The sequence below is a fragment of the Sus scrofa genome, chromosome 2 (genome assembly GCF_054392235.1).
Source record: "Sus scrofa isolate SSC_HxYL_T2T_F1_AM1 chromosome 2, Sscrofa_HxYL_maternal_Yorkshire_Landrace_v2.0, whole genome shotgun sequence".
In the NCBI taxonomy this organism is placed as follows: Eukaryota; Metazoa; Chordata; class Mammalia; order Artiodactyla; family Suidae; genus Sus; species Sus scrofa.
Genome location: NC_139384.1, coordinates 80106117 through 80125169, shown reverse-complemented (window position 1 = coordinate 80125169; position 19053 = coordinate 80106117). Strand labels below are relative to the sequence as shown.

General features: G+C 46.1%; 2 protein-coding genes across 15 annotated transcripts in view; both read left to right on the top strand.

The window, feature by feature from the left end:
- KANK2 (KN motif and ankyrin repeat domains 2) overlaps nucleotides 1–19053 on the top strand; it is a 468727-nt gene that overhangs the window by 245739 nt on the left and 203935 nt on the right. The window lies entirely within an intron of this gene.
- YIPF2 (Yip1 domain family member 2) overlaps nucleotides 1–19053 on the top strand; it is a 73591-nt gene that overhangs the window by 38201 nt on the left and 16337 nt on the right. For 4 of the 14 annotated variants that reach the window (XR_014837624.1, XM_085012964.1, XM_085012961.1 and 1 more), the window contains exon 2: nucleotides 17096–17333. The gene's annotated coding sequence lies outside the window, so the exon portion shown is untranslated. Of the gene's footprint in view, nucleotides 1–17095; nucleotides 17929–19053 lie in introns of all 14 variants that reach the window. The other 10 variants (XR_014837627.1, XR_014837623.1, XM_003123204.6 and 7 more) reach the window with 3 other exon arrangements.

Sequence of the window (19053 nt, the reverse complement as noted above, 5' to 3'; positions counted from 1 at the left end):
TCAAGATCCTAACATCCAAGGCGATGGTGTTAGGAGGTGGGGCCTGTGGGAAGCGACTAGGTCAGGAGAGTGGAGCCCCCATGAGCAGAATTAGCACCCTTGTAAAAGAGACCCCACAGAGCCCTCTCACCTTCTTTATGCCCTGTAAGGACTGGATGAGAAGCAGGCCATCTGCAGTCCAGAAGACAGCCCTCACTTTGAACAATGCTACTGTGAATGCAGGTGCAAGAGTATCTGTTTTAGACCCTGCTTTCAGTTCTTTGGGAGCATTGCTGGGTCACATGGCAGTGCTATTTTTAACTGTTTGAAGGACTGCCATACCATTTTCCAAAGTGGTTGTCATCACATCTGTTTTTACTCTTACCCTTTTTTTTTTGCTTTCCATACCTGCAGCATATGGAGGTTCCCAGGCTAGGGGTCAAATCGGAGCTGTAGCTGCTGGCCTATACCACAGCCACAGCAACTTGGGATCCAAGCCACATCTGCAGCCTACACTGCAGTTCCTGGCAATGCCAGATCCTTAACCCACTGAGCAAGGCCAGGGATCAAACCCACATTCTCATGGGTACTAGTTGGGTTCCTCACAGCTGAGCCAAAACTGGAACTCCTACTCTTGTCTTCTAATTAGAGCAAGTGATACTAGCTGCCACATAAGATATTGATGGGAAACTTCCCCTGAGAAAAGTCAGTAGGTGAAACAATGAGCCCACTGAAATAAAACTAAGCTTCTGCTCAAAAATCTAAGCATAGAGTACCCAAAGGCATACCCCCAGCTGGCCTGCTCTTCAGGTTGATTTGTAGACCACATATGAACTTTCAAGGTGGGCTTTTTTGTTCTTATTTTACTGGCTGCAACCCTGCATATGGGAGGTCCTGGGGCAGGAGTCGAATCTGAGCCGAAACTGCAAGCTACAGTAGAGCAACATCTGATCCTTTTACCTACTGCACTGGATTGGGGATCAAACCCTCAACCTCCTCAGCACCCAGAGCTGCTACAGTCAGACTCTTCACCCACTGCACCATAGCAGGAACTCCAGGGATTTTTTTTTTGTTCTTTACCTTTCTTCTTTTGTGTTTATGCTTTAAAACAAATGGCACAAACATTTCTACTTTATTTGGCTATTAATCTGGAACAAACCTTGAACAAGGGGTAGACAGGAAGATTTTTCTGACAACTTCTCTGGCAATTTTGCATATTCCATCTTCACAGTGGTTCCAGGAGATGTTCATGGATCTGTCAGTAGAAACAACAAGCTCATACAGAATCTGTAGTAGTCTCATGTCCTTGGAGCTGCTGACATGTTAATTTCCTCACACCCTTTTTATCAGGATAATAGCTAGAATGATTGCAGCTAATAGGACCAGGCCCAGCTGTCTCCATGGTAACATTGTACCCTATCAATGTCACTTGCATCCATCCAAGAACATAGTTCATAGGATCAGTGCCAGTCATCTCCATAGTAACATTGTACCCTATAAGTGCCAGTTTCATCTGCCTAAGAATGTGGTTACACAGGGATCAAGGCAAACCTGGGCTAGGAAAAGATACTGGTATGTTTTAAATTTCCATTTTATCAGTTTCCATCTCTGTGAATCAAGTTTACAAATTTTTTTTTTTTTTGTCTTTTTGCCATTTCTTGGGCTGCTCCTGCGGCATATGGAGGTTCCCAGGCTAGGTGCCCAATCGGAGCTGTAGCTTCCTGCCTATGCCAGAGCACAGCAACACAGGATCCAAGCCGCGTCTGCAACCTACACCACAGCTCACAGCAACACCAGATCCTTAACCCACTGAGCAAGGCCAGGGATCAAACCCACAACTAATAGTTCCTAGTCGGATTCGTTAACCACTGTGCCACGACGGGAACTCCAAAGTTTACAATGTTTTAAGAGCAGAAAGTCTTGGAAGTTCCAGGGTGGCACAGCAGGTTAAAGATCCAGCTATGGCACAGGTCACAATTGCAGCGTGGGTTTGATCCCTGGCCTGGGAACTTCCACATGACACAGGCGCAGCCAAAAAAAAGAGCAGAAAAGCTCATAATGAGCCTTTGTTATTTTGCAAGGTGGCATTTCAAAGCAAAGCTACATGGAGTAGTGGCTTGAAATCCTATAGGCAAAGGGATCTTCTAGTGAACACATGCTGAAGAGGAACAGCCTCCAAGCCATGGTCTCAAGAGTAGAGACAATTAGGGAGTTCCCATTGTGGCTTATCGGGTTAAGAACCTGACTAGCATCCATGGGGATTCAAGTTTGATCCCTGGCTTCAGTAAGTGGGTTAAAGGATATGGTGTTGCCATTAGCTGCGGCATTAGGTCTCAGATGCAGCTCAGATCTGGCATTGCTGTCTGCGGCATAGGCTGGCAGCTACAGCTCTGATTCTACCCCTAGTCTGGGAACTCCCATATGCCACAAGTGTGGCCCTAAAAAGGAAAAAAAAAAAAAAAAAGACTAGAGACAATTAGGAGTCTTGCTCTTTGAAATGAAGTAGGCTTATGTTGGCAGCATTACAAAATCCAAGTTTGGTGCCCAACACACACTGAGGCCAAACAATACAAAAACATCACGAGTTAACGATTTTGGAGCAGATAAAGATTTATTGCTGAGCCATGCAAGGAGACAGGTGGCTCATGTCTTTTAAAAAAACCCTAAACTCCTCAAAGGCTTTCAGCAAAGCCTTTTTATAGGAAAGGTGAGAGAGGGGAGTGGTTATTTGTTGCAAACTTCTTGGTGTCAGATCCTTTGTTCTGGCAGCTGCCCTTTTAGGTCAGGTCACCGTCAGGTCACAATGTCCCTGTCAAGTTCTCAAAACAAACTTTATTTTCAATTCTGCAACTTTTAATCTATCTAAAGCTGTAATATACAAGAAAAGGACAGGGAGGCATTAAGTTCTGTCTCCACGCCTCCTTGCAGCTTTTAACACTTAGCAAATCCCATAAGCAAAGTGACATCATTACCCCTCATCTTATTTGTTCAAGGTTAGTTAGTCCGACACTCAGCTCTCATCACTGAGGGAATGAGGCACCCAGGACCCAGTTGGCCCTCAGGCTCCTCAGGCCTCACGAATGGTAGCCAGTGCTATGGCCTGCAACCAGGGAGATTTCCACCGAGAGGAGGTGGGGCCCAGGCCCATCTGGGGGCAGGGGGCTCTGGAGCTCTGCAAGACACAGCCCTCAGCCTGTCCCCGAGGCCAGAGAGCCTGGACAGCCCCAGGGAGAAGGCTGTGATCTGCTTTTCACTGCATTCTGCCTCAAGGACCGCTGCGAGAATGACTCTTGGTGGAGCAGTGTTAGGTAAGATGGGATAGGGACTCAGACCCGGGTGATTCAAAACAGGCCATTTATCAATTACCAAAAACAGGAGGCCTGTGTTCAAACAATGAAGACACATGCAGATACCAGAGGGATGCTCTTAGGAGCATCTCCCTATAACCCTCTCCCCATGCAAATAAGGCGTTCTAGCCCAGAACCAATCCGAGGATCAAAACGCACCCCCTCACCCCATACAGAGATGGAAACAACACTCAGCCATTACGCACACACATGGGCAGGGAGCTTGGGACAGGAAATTTTTCAAGAGAATAGGGGTCCCCAAACAGGTCTGAGATATAGGGATATAAGTTGCAGACAGGGCCAGTCCCTACCCAGGGCGGCCTGCTCTCTCTGAGGACATAAATAAAATTTGCTACCAGATACACTGCTACCTGACTCTTGATTGTGACCTCCAAGGCAACTGGCAGGAGGGACTGGAAGGGCTCATTAAAAGAGCTCAGGTCAGCTGTTACACTGAGCTGTCAGTTCAAGGAGAAATTCCCTTCAACTCAGAACCACTCCCACCCTGATCTGATTGCTCCTGCCTGGAGAGATCACCTGCCTCCATCCCTGCACGGCAATACCACTGGGTCTATCCCAGTGCTCCTGCAGCCCCTCCCAGCTGGAACAACCTCCCACCAGACCACCTGCCTCCATCCTTGCGAGATAAGGCTTGCTGGTTCTATCCCGGCGTTCTATCCCGGCGCCGTTACAGCACTTCTCAGCCTGCACCTCCAAATCTTCGTTGTGTGCAGGCAAGGACCAAGAGAGATAGCACAGAGCAGAGGAACCTGACAGCAGGACCTCTAAGGGTCCTGAGCTAAAGGCCGACCACTAAAGGCTACACACCCTCGCCACCCATATTACAGCAAGAAGCCGAAATATAGTCTGTGGCCACTGGGACCTAATGCCTGGGGTCCAGTAAGTGCCAATCATTGCTCATGGAGTGGGTGGGATTTTCCATTTGTTATTGTGGATGAAGTGTTCTCTGCAGAACCATAAATTCATTCATTTGACTACAAATAAAAACTGTCTTGGTCTGCTCAGGTTGCTACAATAGAATATCATGGACTTATCATTTATGAAAACAGAAATTTATTTCTCACAGTTCTGGAGGTTGAGAAGTTCAAGATAAAGGCTTCAGCAGATTTGATGGCTGGGGAGAGCCCACTTCCTGTTCTACGGAAGGACATCTCACTGTGTCCTCACATGGTGCAAAAAGGGATCAAGAGAGCTCCTTGAGGTCCCTTTATACGGTCACTAATCCCATTCATGAAGGCTCCAGCCTCATGACCTGATCACCCCCCAAGACCCTACTAATTAATACCATCACATTGGAGGTTAGGATTTGCACATATGAACTGAAGGGGACACAAACATTCAATCTATAATGTTGACTGAGTGTGTACTTTGTGCCGGGCACCAGAGAGCTGGTAGTGAACAAAGGAGACAGATCTGGCTCCTTCAGACCTTCATCCATTGGGGGAAATGGACAGAGAAAACATCATCAAATACTAGGAAGGGGAGTCCCATAGTGGCTTCACAGGTTGGGGATTTGGTGTTGTCACTGCTATGGCTCAGGTTGCTTGCTGTGGCATGGGTTTGATCCCTGGCCTTGGAACTTCTACATGCCACAGGCAAGGCTAGGGAAAGAGAAAAAAAAAAAAATACCAGGAAGTAAACACAAACTGAGCAAGAGGCTGGAGAGGGATCTCAGCAGGGTGGTCAGGAGACACTCTTTTTTTTTTTTTTTTAAGGCCACACCCATGACATATGGAGGTTCTCAGACTAGGGGTTGAATTGGAGCTGTAGCTGCCAGCCTACAACACAGCTCAGGGCACCACTGGATCCTTAACCCACTGAGCATCCTCATGGATACTAGTCAGGTTCATTACCAGTGAGCCATGATGGGAACTCCAAGAGACATCTTTTTAATCAGGCGATGCTGGAATTCCTGCTGTGGCAAAGTGGATTAAGAATCCAACTGCAGGAGTTCCCACTGTGGCTCAGTGGTTAACAAATCCAACTAGGAACCATGAGGTTGTGGGTTCGATCCCTGGCCTCGCTCAGTGGGTTAAGGATCCACCATTGCCATCAGCTGTGGTGTAGGTTGCAGATGCAGCTCGGATCCTGCGTTGCTGTGGCTCTGATGTAGGCCAGCAGCTACAGCTCCTATTCGACCCCTAGCCTGGGAACCTCCATATGCCAAGGGAGCGGCCCAAGAAATGGCCAGAAAAAAAAAAAATGGCCAAAAAAAAAAAAAAGTCCAACTGCAGCAGCTTGGGTCTCTGCAGAGGGGCAGGTTTGATCCCCAGCCTGGAGCTGTGAGTTAAAGTTCCAGCATTGCCACAGCTGTGGCATAGGTTGCAGCTGCAGCTTGGATTCAATCCCTGACCCAGAAACTTCCATGTACTATGGGTGCAGAGAAAGGAAAAAAAGAAAGAAAGAGAAAATTAATTACCCTAAATGCCTTCTGAAGAAGATGGTGTGTTTTTTGTTCTTGTATTTTTTATTTGAGAGGATGTGGTTTAGGCTAAAGCACATGGTCTCCCTTGACTCATGTCATTTAACAGGGTCTTCTTCCCCCTGGCCCTCATACCCTTTTAGGTAACTAACCAAAAATTTCCAGGGTGATGTGCTTCATAGAAGCCATTTCCAGGGCAAGTATGGGCAATGGTTAAGACCCCGGGCTTGAACCAGTCTCCCCGGGTCTGAATTCAGGTCTTGCCGCTTGCCTCTAAAAAAGTGACAACAGGAGTTCCTGTGGTGGCGCAGTGGTTAACGAATCCGACTAGGAACCATGAGGTTGCTCGGATCCTGTGGCTCTGGTGTAGGCTGGTGGCTACAGCTCCGATTCGACCCCTAGCCTGGAAACCTCCATATGCCGCAGGAGCAGCCCAAAAAATGGCAAAAAAAAAAAAAAAAGACAAAAAATAAAAAATAAATAAAAGTCATAAAAGGAATTCTGGTACAGATTTGAGCAGATAGAAGAAAGAATCAGGATAAATGAGATAGGATGGTGGTTAAGCCAGCTAAGGATCTGGCATTGTAACTACTGTAGCACAGGTTTGATCCCTGGCCCAGGAACTTCTGCATGCCCTGAGCAAAGCCAAAAAAAAAAAAAAGGATAATAGTAATTATTGAGTCCAAGAAACAGAAAGAAAAAAGAATGACATGAATAGAACCTGAAGGACCTGTGGGACATTGTTAAGCAGATTAACATACTCACTGTGGAAGTTCCACTATGAAAAGAATGAGAGAAAGGGGCAGAGGGTATATCTGAAGAAATCATAGCTGAAAATTTCCCAGAGTTGATGAAAGACATGAATATAAACATCCACAGAGCTCAACAAACTCCAACAGGATGAATTCCGAGAGATCTATACCAAGACATATTATAACCAAACTGTCTAAGACAGAATCTTGAAAGCAGCAAGAATGAAATGACTCATCAAATATAAAAGCTTTTCAGGATCATAAGCAGATTTCTCATCAGAAACTCTGGAGGCTGAAGGCAGTGGCCAGAGATCTTCAAAGTATAAAATGAAGGAAACCGTCACCCAAGAACTCTCTATCTCGCAAAACTGTCCTTCAAAAGAGAGGAATTAAGGAGTTCTTGTTGTAGCTCACCTGTAATGAACCTGACTAGTATCTATGAGGACCCAGGTTCAAAAAAAAAAGGAGGAGTTCCCATCGTGGCTCAGCAGAAACAAACCTGACAAGTATCCATAAGATGCAGATTCGATCCCTGTCCTCACTCAGTGGGTTAAGGATCCAGCATTGCCATGAGCTGTGGTGTAGGTCACAGATGCAGCTCAAATCTGGTGTTTCTGTGGCTGTGGCATAGCCCAGCATCTACAGCCCTGATTCGACCCCTAACCTGGGAACTTCCATATGCCATGGGTGTGGCCCTGAAAAGACAAAAAAAGGGGGGGGGGAAGAGAAATTAAGATATTCCCAAACTAACAAAAGTTGGAGAAGTTCATTACCGCTAGACCTAGGTGGCAAGAAATGTTCTAGAGAGTTCTGCAGGGGAATGAAAGGACACAAGATAGTAACTCAAAGCCATATGGAGACATAAAGATCCCAGTAAAGATAAATACATGGGCAATTATAAAAGCTAGTGTTATTGTAACAATGGTTTGAAACTCCACTATTTGTTTTCTACATATTTTAAGCTATTGATACACTTGAAAAAATAAATCAGTCTAAAAGCTAGTTTATACATAAATTGAGACCAATCTGTTTATTGTCTTTTTAGTGCTGGACCTGGGGCATATGGAAGTTCCTGGGCTAGGGGTCTTTCAGAGCTGCAGCTGCTGACCTATGCCACAGCCATAGCAATCCCAGATTGGAGTCAAGTATGTAACCTACGCTGCACTGCAGCTTGCAGCAACGCCGAATCCTTAACCCACTGAGTAGGGCCAGCGAGCAAACCTGCATCCTCATAGAGTTCCTGCTATGGCACAATGGGATTGGCAGTGTCTTGGGAGCACTGGGATGCAGGTTCAGTTCCTGACCCGGCACAGTGGGTTAAGGATCTGGTATTGCAGCAGCTTTGGCTTAAGTTGCAGCTGAGTCTCAAATCTGATCCCTGGCCCAGGAACTCCATATGCCTCAAGATGGCCAAAAAAGAAAAAAAAAATGTTTACTGGTATTTTTCGACACACAGTATATGGGGATATGATTTTGTGACACTGACAGCTGAGGAAAAAATGGGATGGAGCTCTAAAGGAGCAGTTTTGTATGTTATTACATTAAGTTGGTATAAATTCAAGTTAGAGAGTTATAACTTTAGTTGGTTGAGGGTAATCCCCATGGTAAACACATAGAAAATATCTATAGAACATACACAAAAAGAAATGGGAGAGGCATTTAAACTTTTCACTAAAAAAAAAAAAACCTAAACACAAAAGAAAACTGTAATGCAGAAAATGGACCAAAAACTATAAAGCACATAGAAAACAAATAGCAATGTGACAGAAGTCCCTCCTTATCAGGAAGCCTTAAGAACGAAGGGATTTCTGACACCTGTTACAACATGGATGAACCTTGAGGACATGATGTTCAGTGAAATCAGCCAGACATAAAAGGATAATACTACATGATTCCACTTACAGGAGGTCCCTAGAGGAGTCAGATCCATGGAGACAGAAAGCGGGAGTTCCCATTGTGGCTCAGCAGAAACGAATCTGACTAGTATCCCTGAGGATGTGGGTTCAATCCCTGGCCTCACTTAGTGAGTTAAGGATTTGGTGTTGCCTTGAGCTGTGGTGTAGGTTGAGGATGTGGCTCTGATCCAGCGTGGCTGTGGCTGTGGTGTAGGCTGGCAGCTTATAGCTCAGATTCATCCTCTAGCCTGGGAACTTCCACGTGCCTTGGGTGTGGTGCTGAAAAAAAAAAGGGGGGGTGGAGATGGAGATGGTTAGTGATGGCTGCACAACAATGTGAATGTATTTATAGTGTGAGTGCCGCTGAACTGGACACTTCAAAATGATTACAATTGTAAGTGTTACATGTATTTCTCCACAATTAACAAAAGAACATGAGAAATAAAAAGAAGAAAAGAGAGCTATCAAACCATGAAAAAACATGGAGGTACCTTAAATCCATATTGCTTAGTGAAAGAAGCCAGTCTGAAAACACTATGTATACCATATGACTCCAACCACAAGACAAAACTATAGAAACAATAAAAGATCAGTATTGCCAGGAGATTGGGCAGAGGGAAGAACAGGTAGAATGGTGGGGGGGGTTGTGGCCGCAGCCATGGCATGTAGACGTTCCAAGGCAAGGGGTTGACTCCAAGCCACCTACACTACCAGGTCCTTTAACCCACTAGGCCAAGCCTTGGATCAAACTTGTGCCTCCAAAGTAACCCAAGCCACTGCAGTCAGGTTCTTAACCCACTGTGCCACAGTGAGAACTCCAGAATGGTTTATCTTTTTTTTTTAATTTTTGTGCTTTTCAAGGCTGACATGTGAGGGTCTAGAGGACCACAAGAACCATGGGGGTGGGCAGGAACTGGATTTTGTTCAAGTGCTCTTTTGGGTCAGTTTATCTTTGCTCAAGTTGCTCTGGATTCACCATATTGAGCTGATATCATTTTCCTTAAAAGGGATGAGGATGCAAGACTAGGAAATAAGGAATGGGAATTCCTGTTATGGCTCAACAGGTTATGAACCCGACTAGTATCCATGAAGATGTGGGTTCAATCCCTGGCTTCTCAGTGGTTAAGGATCCAACATTGCCATGAGCTGTGATGTAGGTCACAGACATGGCTCAGATCCCATGTTGCTGCGGCTATGATGTAGGCCAGGAGCTGCAGGTCCCACTTGAGCCCTAGCCTGGGAACCTCCATATGCCACGGGTGCAGTCCTAAAAAGACAATAAATAAATAAATAAATAAATAAATAAATAAATATCTCTGGGAGTTTTCATCATGGCGCAGCGGAAATGAATTTGACTAGGAACCATGAGGTTGTGTGTTCAATCCCTGGCCTCACTCAGTGGGTTAAGGATCTAGCATTTCTGTGAGCTGTGGTGTAGGTCAAAGACTCACCTCAAATCTGGCATTGCTGTAGCCGTGGTGTAGGCCAGCAGCTGTAGCTCTGATTCGACCCCTAGCCTGGAACTTCCATACGCCGCAGGTACCACCCTAAAAACCAAAATCAAACAAACAACTGTGGAGTTCCCGTTGTGGCTCAACAGGTTAAGAATCCAGCTAGTATCCATGAGGATGCGGGTTTAATCCCTGGCCTTTCTCAGTGGGTTAAGGATCTGGCGTTGCTGTGGCTGTGGTGTTAGGCCATCAGCTCCAATTCGACCCCTAGCCTGGGAACTTCCATATGCCACTAGTGCGGCCCTAAAAAGACAAAAACAACAAAAAAGCCCTAAAAAGAAAATAACAACAACAATAAAAAGAAACCTATTTGGGATTCCCTTGTGACATAGTGGGTTGAAAATCCAGCAGTTGTAACTGCAGTGGCTCAGATCACTGCTATGATGCAGGTTAGGTCCCTGGCCCAGGAACTACCACATGCCATGGGACAGCAAAAAAAAAAAAAAAAAAAAAAAACCACCAAAACCAAAACCCTACTCAAAGGCATAAGATTCCTTATTCTGAGACCTTAATAAATACATTATTATTTTTTTTTTTTTGTCTTTTTGCTATTTCTTTGGGCCGCTCCCGCAGCATAAGGAGGTTCCCAGGCTATGGGTCAAATTGGAGCTGTAGCCGCAGGCCTACACCAGAGCCACAGCAACGGGGGATCCGAGCCGCGTCTGCAGCCTACACCACAGCTCACGGCAACGCCGGATCCTTAACCCACTGAGCAAGGGCAGGGACCGAACCCGCAACCTCATGGTTCCTAGTCGGATTCCTTAACCACTGCGCCATGACGGGAACTCCTACATTCTTAATTGATCAAAGAGTTCCCTGGTGGCACACTGGGTTAGGGATCTGGAGTTGTCATTGCTATGGCTTGGATTTGCTCCCCAGCTCAGGAACTTCCATATGCTGAGGGTATGGCCAAAAAAAGAGAAATCATGGAGTTCCTGTCGTGGTGCAGTAGAAATGAATCCAACGAGGAACCATGAGATTGTAGGTTCCATCCCTGGCCTTGCTCAGTGGGTTAAAGATCCAGCGTTGCAGTGAGCTGTGGTGTAGGCTGCAGACGAGGCTCGGATCCCGAGTTGCTGTGGCTCTGGCATAGGCCGGTGGCAACAGCTCCAATTAGATCCCTAGCCTGGGAACCTCCATGTGCCCTAAAAAGACAAAAAAAAAAAAAAAAAAAGATAATAAATAAATAATCAGTGTTTCAAGAACAGGCCCTGTCTGCTCTAAAGAGATGCAATTGACAACAGGGTGAAGACCAGGTGGGCATCAGATCACCTATCCTGAACCCAGGAGAGGAGACCTGCACCTCCCTGGGAAGGCAGCTCAATGCACAACTGGCGACAGCAGCTCAACATGATCCTAAATAGAGTAAGGCCTCCTCTCTAGGAGGGGGTCCCTCAGACCAAAGATTCCCAAGCCATTGCCCCTTCTGCTGTGCCCCGGATTTCTCATCCAAACAGACGCAAGTGTCCTTGAGCAAAGGGTCGCTGGCATTGCAGTCATGGGAAATTGTGACGCTTTTCGTCCCTGTTCCCCACCACCACTAAGCTCATCTCTACAGATGGCAGATCCAGCTGACTCTTAAGCTAACTTCTTCCAGGGCAGTATTCCGGCCAAGCCTGATAAATGCTGAACTAAGAACCCCCTCCCTCAATTCCAGAGAAAGCATCAAGTCCTTAAACCCTAGTTTTTAATCCGAAGGAAACAAGTCCAACTTAGTATTTCTCACAGGTGGTTTCCAGATCAACCCAAGTTCAAGGCAAAGTCTGGGTCAACCCAAGTGCAGGGAATACAGAATCTGGATAAACAGGGAAATGGCTGGTGCAGTCCTTGTGTACGAGAAGGGGATCTGCCGCCCTCTGGTGGTCACTACACGCCATAACTCATCCGGCTGTACTGCTCTGCAGCGTCTGCCATAACCTGTTATGGCAGCTCAAAAGCTGTCTTTCAATAAGTGAACTGATACACAAACTTTGATACCATCCAGACAATGGCATTTATTCAGTGATAAAAATAAATGAGATATGAAGCCACAAAAAGACTTGGAGGAACTTAAATGTTACATTGCTGAGTGAAAGGAGCCAATCTGTAAAGGCTACATACTGTATGATTCCAACTCTGACATTCTGGAAAAGCACAACTCTAGAAAAAGTAGAAAGATCCCTGGATGCCAGAAGTTGGGGGTGGGGAATGTACAAGCAGAGCACAGAGGATTTTCCGGCCAGTGAAACTATTCTGTATGATACAATAATGGCTACTTGATGTCATGCCTTTGGCAAAATTCATAGAATGTACAACACCAAGAGGTCACCTTAATGTAGACAGTGGACTTTAGTTAGTGATAGTGTATCAGTATTGGTTCATCAGTTGTAACAAATGTTCCCGACTAAAGCAAAATGTTAATAATAGAGGAAACTAGTGGGTGAGGGAGCGAGGGTCTATGGGGACATTCACTACTATATGCTAAATTTTTCTGTAAACCTCAAACTGAAGCCTATTAATTTTATTAAAAGTAGTTTATTGGAGTTCTTGCTGTAACTCAGTGGGTTCAGAACCTGACTGCAGCAGCTCAGGTCTCAGTGGAGGTGTGGGTTCGATCCCCTGCCTGGCACAGTGGATTAAAGGATCTGCTGTTGCCTCAGCTGCAGTGTATGTTGCAGCTGTGGCTCAGATTCAGTCCCTAGCCTGGGACCTTCCATATGCTGTGAACGCAGCCATAAAAAGAAATAATAATAATAATAATAATAAAAGATTTACCGAGGTGCAACCAACATACAATAAACTGCATATATTTAAGGTGCACGATTTGATTTATTTTGACATGTGTATATACCTGTGAAGCATCGTGAACCACACTCCCCTCCTCCTCCAGACAGCTACTCATATACTTTCTGTCAGCATTTTCTAGACTCTTAAAATAGCCGGGAACCATCCACTGCCATTTTCTTCTGGCTTCTTTCATCCTGCTGGGTTCTGAACATCACATGACACAGCTTGAACTAGGGGTTGGTTTTGTTTCACTGGCACGTGGTATCCCAGCTGCAAGGATGCCCTCCAACCCATGCATCCATTCCTCTGCCAAGGTGGTTTTGGCCTGCCATGGTCTGCTTGGACTCTTAGCTCCAGCTCCCCAGCTCACCTTGCTCTCACGGTCCAGCTCGCCTACATCACGGCGTGGAGCTTTCTCAAGCAGCGCACTTTCTCAAGCAGTCAGTCACAGGGCTGCCCTTGCTTGTAGGATCCCTCACTGACTGATGTCCATTGTCTTGAAAACATTTTTTCACACATCTAGCCCAACTGGAGGGGGGGGGTCAGGTGGGAAAGGAAATCTGGTCCTTGTCACTCTCTTGGCTGGAGCAGTAGCCTTGTGCCTCAGCTCTAGAAGCTTCTCCCCTTCCACCTTCCATCTTGTCCACAGTACCGCTCTATCCCCTGCCCATTGCTTGTTACCAAAGCATTCTCTTATCTACTGCCAGCTCTTTAAATATTTATTTAATTTTAATTATATGTATATAGGTTTTTCTCTTTTTTTTTTTTTGGCTGCACCCAAAGGTCCCAGGCCAGGGATCGAATCCAAGTTGCAGCTGTGACCTATGCCACAGCTACAGCAATGCTGGATCCTTAAACCATTGCACCACAGCAGGAACTCCTGGGGAATTTAACCTTTTCTTTCCTAATTTTTTGTCTTTTTTGTATTTTTAGGGCCACACCCGCGGCATATGGAGGTTCCCAGGCTAGGAGTCCAGTCACAGCTGTAGGCCACCGGCCTACTCCACAGCCACGGCAACAACAGATGTGAGCTGCATCTGAGCCTCAGGGCAACGCTGGACCCTTAACTCACTGATCAAGGCCAGGGATTGAACCCTCGTCTTTGTGGATGCTAGTCATGTTTGTTAACCTCTGAGCCATGACAGGAACTCCTAACCTTTTCTTTTCTTTGGCTGCACACACTGCATGCAGAAGTTCCTGGGCCAGGGACCTAACCTGTGCCACAACTGTAACCAGAGCCATAGCAGTGACAACACTGGATCCTTAACCTGCTGAGCCATCAGGGAACTCTTTAACATTTTCTGAAACTCGGTTTTGTTCATTATATGGCCTGCCTATCCTTCTGTGTCATTGCATATAAATCTTGCTCTCTTGTTGATGACTGTGGTTTTCCCTAAGAAGAATGGACCTGGGGTTAGCTGTTGTTTCCTTATGGACATTTATACTGATTTCAGTGTCTAGACATTGCCGCAGCTGCAGATATTCACTTGATGGGACTATTCCAAGAAATACAGTCCTCAAAATTGACTTCCAAAAACCCAGATTTCACACCATAATTTGCTAGGCACCCATGAAAGACTGCAGTCTGTGGGCTGTTTGCTCTCAAACTGTGGTTATGTTAGTGCTTCTGCGCAGTCAGTAAGTCTCTGAAAACTCTTCTTCAAAAAATAGAGCTTTGGAGTTCCTGTCGTGGCTCATTGGTTAACCAACCTGACTGGTAACCATGAGGTTGCGGGTTCAATCCCTGGCCTCGCTCAGTGGGTTAAGGATCTGGCGTTGCTATGACCTGTGGTGTAGACACAGCTCTGATCCTGCATGGCTGTGGCGTAGGCTGGCAGCTGCAGCTTTGATTCATCCCCTAGCCTGGGAGCCTTCATGTGCTCTGGGTTTGGCCCTAAAAAGAAAAAAAGAGAATAGAGCTTTGGTGCCTGGGCCGATTTCTCCTGGATGTTTCTACAGAGGGGACAGAGGTACTTCAAACTCTTCAACTCCAAACTGTGGTTCCCCAGCGACCTTGAGCCTGGACACTGCTAAGTGGGCCCATGACCTCATGCGGTGGAAAATGGAAGGCACACCAGCTACTCAGCTGCTGTTCCCTTGACTCACTTCCAGTTTCTTCTGATGTTCCAGATTTCAACACGCAAAATTTAAGAGATGCAAAACGAGGAAGACTTAATACAAGAGATATCCACATCCCCACCCCCCAGCTTTTCCAGTACAACTCAAGTCTCCAGCCTGCCCCTTCCCAGTTTCCTGACCTGGACCCAGCAGAAGCCAGAGGCAGTGGCTGTCTGTTCTGGATCTGGTGTTTAGCCTGCCCTGACTCATCTTTATGTCATCACAGAGAATTGGTTTTTGAAGAATTTCAGATTTTATTTATTTATTTTGCCTTTTTTTTTCCCACAAGTGATGTTTTATTTATTTATTTATTTATTTATTTATTTATTTTTGTCTTTTTGCTATTTCTTGGGCCTCTCCCTCAGCATATGGAGGTTCCCAGGCTAGGGGTCCAATCGGAGCTGTAGCCGCCAGCCTACGCCAGAGCCACAGCAACGCGGGATCCAAGCCGAGTCTGCAACCTACACCACAGCTCACGGCAACGCCGGATCCTTAACCCACTGAGCAAGGGCAGGGACCGAACCCACAACCTCATGGTTCCTAGTCGGATTCGTTAACCACTGCGCCACGACGGGAACTCCTATTTTGCTTTTTTTTTAAGTATAATTGATTTGCAATGTTTCAGACATACAGCAAAGTGATTCAGTTTTAAGTTTATTTGTACGGCTGTTCTTTTTCGGGTTCTTTTCCTTTATAGGTTTTTCTAAGATACTGAATATAGTTCCACATGCTATACAGTTGGTCCTTATTGTTTATTTTATATACAGTATTGTGTATCTGTTAATCCCAAATTCCTAATTTATCCCTCCCCCCTTTCCCTTTTGGTAACCATAAATTTGTTTTCCATGTCTGTGAGTCTGTTTCTGTTTCTTAACTAAGTTCATTTGTATCATTTTATTAGATTCTACAGATAAGTGATATCACATGATATTTGTGTTTCTCTGTCTGAGGATTTTATTGTTTTTTTGAATACTAGACTTTCTGACTTTATTGATTTATCTCCAAAACCAATAGAACACCGATTACTTGGATGGGAAAAAATTTCAATTAAAGGGACTGGTTCCTAACAAATATTCTTTTTCAAAAAAATTAAAATAGAATATTTAAGGTTAAAAAAAAGTTTGAATGGGGAAAAAATAACAGCTTTGCCAAACATGTGTAGTCCAAAATTAAGGTCATATGCAGCAGCAAAAAGTGTTCCAACTTCTCATTACCAGCTCTTACAAGCCATGACATGTCTGCCCAACATTAAGAAGCTGTCAAACAGAAATGGGCAAATCTGAAAGAATTTAGCAAGTGTAATAAATGACTGGCAAAATCCCAGAAAAAGAACTTACAGAGTTCCCTGGTGGCCCAGTGGTTTAAGGATCTGTCATTGTCAGGAGTTCCCATCATGACTCAGTGGTTAACGAATCCAACGAGGAACCATGAGGTTGCGGGTTCGGTCCCTGGCCTCGCTCAGTAGGTTAAGGATCCAGCATTGCCGTGAGCAGTGGTGTAGGTCGAAGACGTGGCTTGGATCTCGAGTTGCTGTGGCTGTGGCGTAGACCAGTGGCTACAGCTCTGATTAGACCCCTAGCCTGGGAACCTCCATATGCCGAGGGAAATGGCCCTAGAAAAGGCAAAAAAAAAAAAAGGATCCGTCATTGTCACTGCTGTGGCTCTGGTCATTGTTGTGGTGAGGGTTCAATCCTTGGCCCAGGGAATTTCATGGTGCCTCAGGTGTGGCCAACAAAAAAGGAATTTATGGCTTTTGAAAAGGTTCGCAAATAGAAATTGCCTTCCGGAGTTCCCGTTGTGGTGCAGCTGAAACAAATCCGACTAGGAATCATGAGGTTGTGGGTTCAATCCCTGGCCTTGCTCAGTGGGTTAAGGACCTGGCGTGGTTGTGGCTGTGGTGTAGGCTGGCAGCTATAGCTCTGATTAGACCCCTAGCCTGGGAACCCTCATATGCTGCAGGTGCGGCCCTAAAAAGCAAAAACAAAAAAAAAGAAAAGGAAATTGCCTTCTATCTACTTCTCAGAGAACTGTTAGCTCCCTCCTGACCACTGATACATGTGACTTACCAAAATTTGGTTTACCTTTAACTTTTCAGGGACATGCGACCTAAAAAGAAAGAAATACCTCATGTGGGGCTGCCTGGTGCACCTTCCTTGTAGGGCTCTCCTGATGCACTTGGTCAGAATTGAGTCCACATGTAAATACCATTGACCCTTGAACAACATAGCTCTGAACTGTGTGGATTCACTTACACGCAGTTTTGTTTTTTTTTTTTTTTTTTCAGCAGTAAATACTACGGAACCACACCAGGCAAGGTTGGATCAGTCTGAGGATCTGGAACCTCGGATATCTGGGAGCCGTCATTTGTGCTAATGAATAGCAGTTGGTATCAGCCACTGGATTCTGCCCGAGATGGAGCAAGGGACACAGCACCCTTGTAGCCGCCCTGCTGGAAATCTCAAAAGGGCAAATCCAGGACTTCTGCTATAGCTTGGCAGCGAGTTCTCCAGAAACGCCAACTGGTAGGTTCTATGAACTCGAGACAGCCTCTGCAGGATGCCTGTGCCTCCTCAGCTCTGAGTAAGATTCCAAGACCAAAGTACCACATCTGTTTTTCAACCCCTGATGATGTGATTGATTCAGATCTTGATGAAAAATGATAAAGCCATCAGCTGGAAGGCTGATAGGGAACCTCACGGGAGGGACCACTTTGGCAGTGGGACATGCAGACCTACCATGCCTCCTTATGTCTGTGTCGTCAGCCAGAGCACCCCCTGAGCTAGAACTTGCTGGAAGAGTTGAATGTGATTCTAATAAATCCTCTTGAGTTGTGGTTCTCAGACCTGGCTGATGATCAGCATCACCTGGAGAGACTGAAAACCTGGGGTCACCTGGGACCCAGGCCAGGATGTTGACTTAACTGGCCTAGATGGTTCATGTTTCCCAGGTGGACCCCACGTGGAGGCTATTCTGAGTTGAGAGCTAATTTACAGGAACTCCAGGGGGTGGGGGAGATGAGGGAACACACTGAATGCCACAACAAACCAGCCCATCCAGTAGGTGGGCTGCATCTCAAGGCGCTTGAGCCCATTTCTGTGTTTCTGCAGCAGGTCAAAGGTAAGTGTGTCTGGTGGGGGGACGGGGCGGACTTCTCTAGATTAAAAGAGACTTAAAAGACTCAACCACAAAATACAACTGTGTGGACCTTGTTTGGATCTGGATTCAAACAAACCAAAGTATAAAAAGACATTTTGAGGAGTTCCCTGGTGGCCTAGAGGGTGAAGGCTCTGGCATTGTCACTGCTGTGGTGTGTGTTTGATCCCTGTCCCAGGAACTTCCACATGCTACGGGCAAGGCCAAGGGAGGAAAAAAACATTTTGAAACTGTCAGGGAAATGTGACAGTAGACTGGCATCAGTTTAAGAAGACCTTATGCTTCAGGTCCCAGCAAGTCTGGAAAAGCTCACTGGGCAGGCTCAGGGTGATGTGGCTGGTGGCGCTGAGGTAAAGCCAGGATTAGGGTGAGACACCAAGGCATGAAATGTAAGGAGGCATTTCCTCTTGGAAATATTCCACACTCAACCCCGGCACGGAGTGCTCATTAAATTCTGTGCTCTAGGCATCTAGCTTACCCTAGACCAGGTCTCAGTACCTTGGGCTCCCAAACAATTCCTAGAAAACGAGGGGAGTAGCAAGCTTCTAGGGCTGACCAGGCAATCCTGCCCCTCCCTGCACTCTGAGGAGAGGGGGCTCGTCTCAAGGGAAGGGGCGGCCTCTGCTAACAACGTAGGTGCAAATTCCAGGGATGGATTTGGTCCTTCTTTGCAGCCCTGCTGTCGGCCCCATCTATCTATGGTCTCTAAAGAACAATAAACGTATCTGTGTGCAGACTGTTCTGCCTGGACTTCAGCCTCCCTAAACAAAAGCAAGCGTCCCCACAGGAGCCCGGTCAGGAGGAGCCAGCTAGCTTCGCTGAGGACCTCTGGTGCCCTCTGCTGGTCACTCTAATTATAACATCCAGCCCTGAGACAAACTGGAGGGCCAGCTCCTGGACTGTCCTAGAAAGCTCAAGTAATTAAAGCTAATTAAGAATAAATCTTAAAAGAGAGAACTGGAAAATGTTCATGTTAGATCCAAGTGTCGCTTTATTTCACGAGACAAATATACCCAGTCTCTCTGGGTCTCGCATTTACAAGGCACTCCCCTGGGGGGCCCTGCCGGGCTGCAGGTAAGGCTAAGAGGT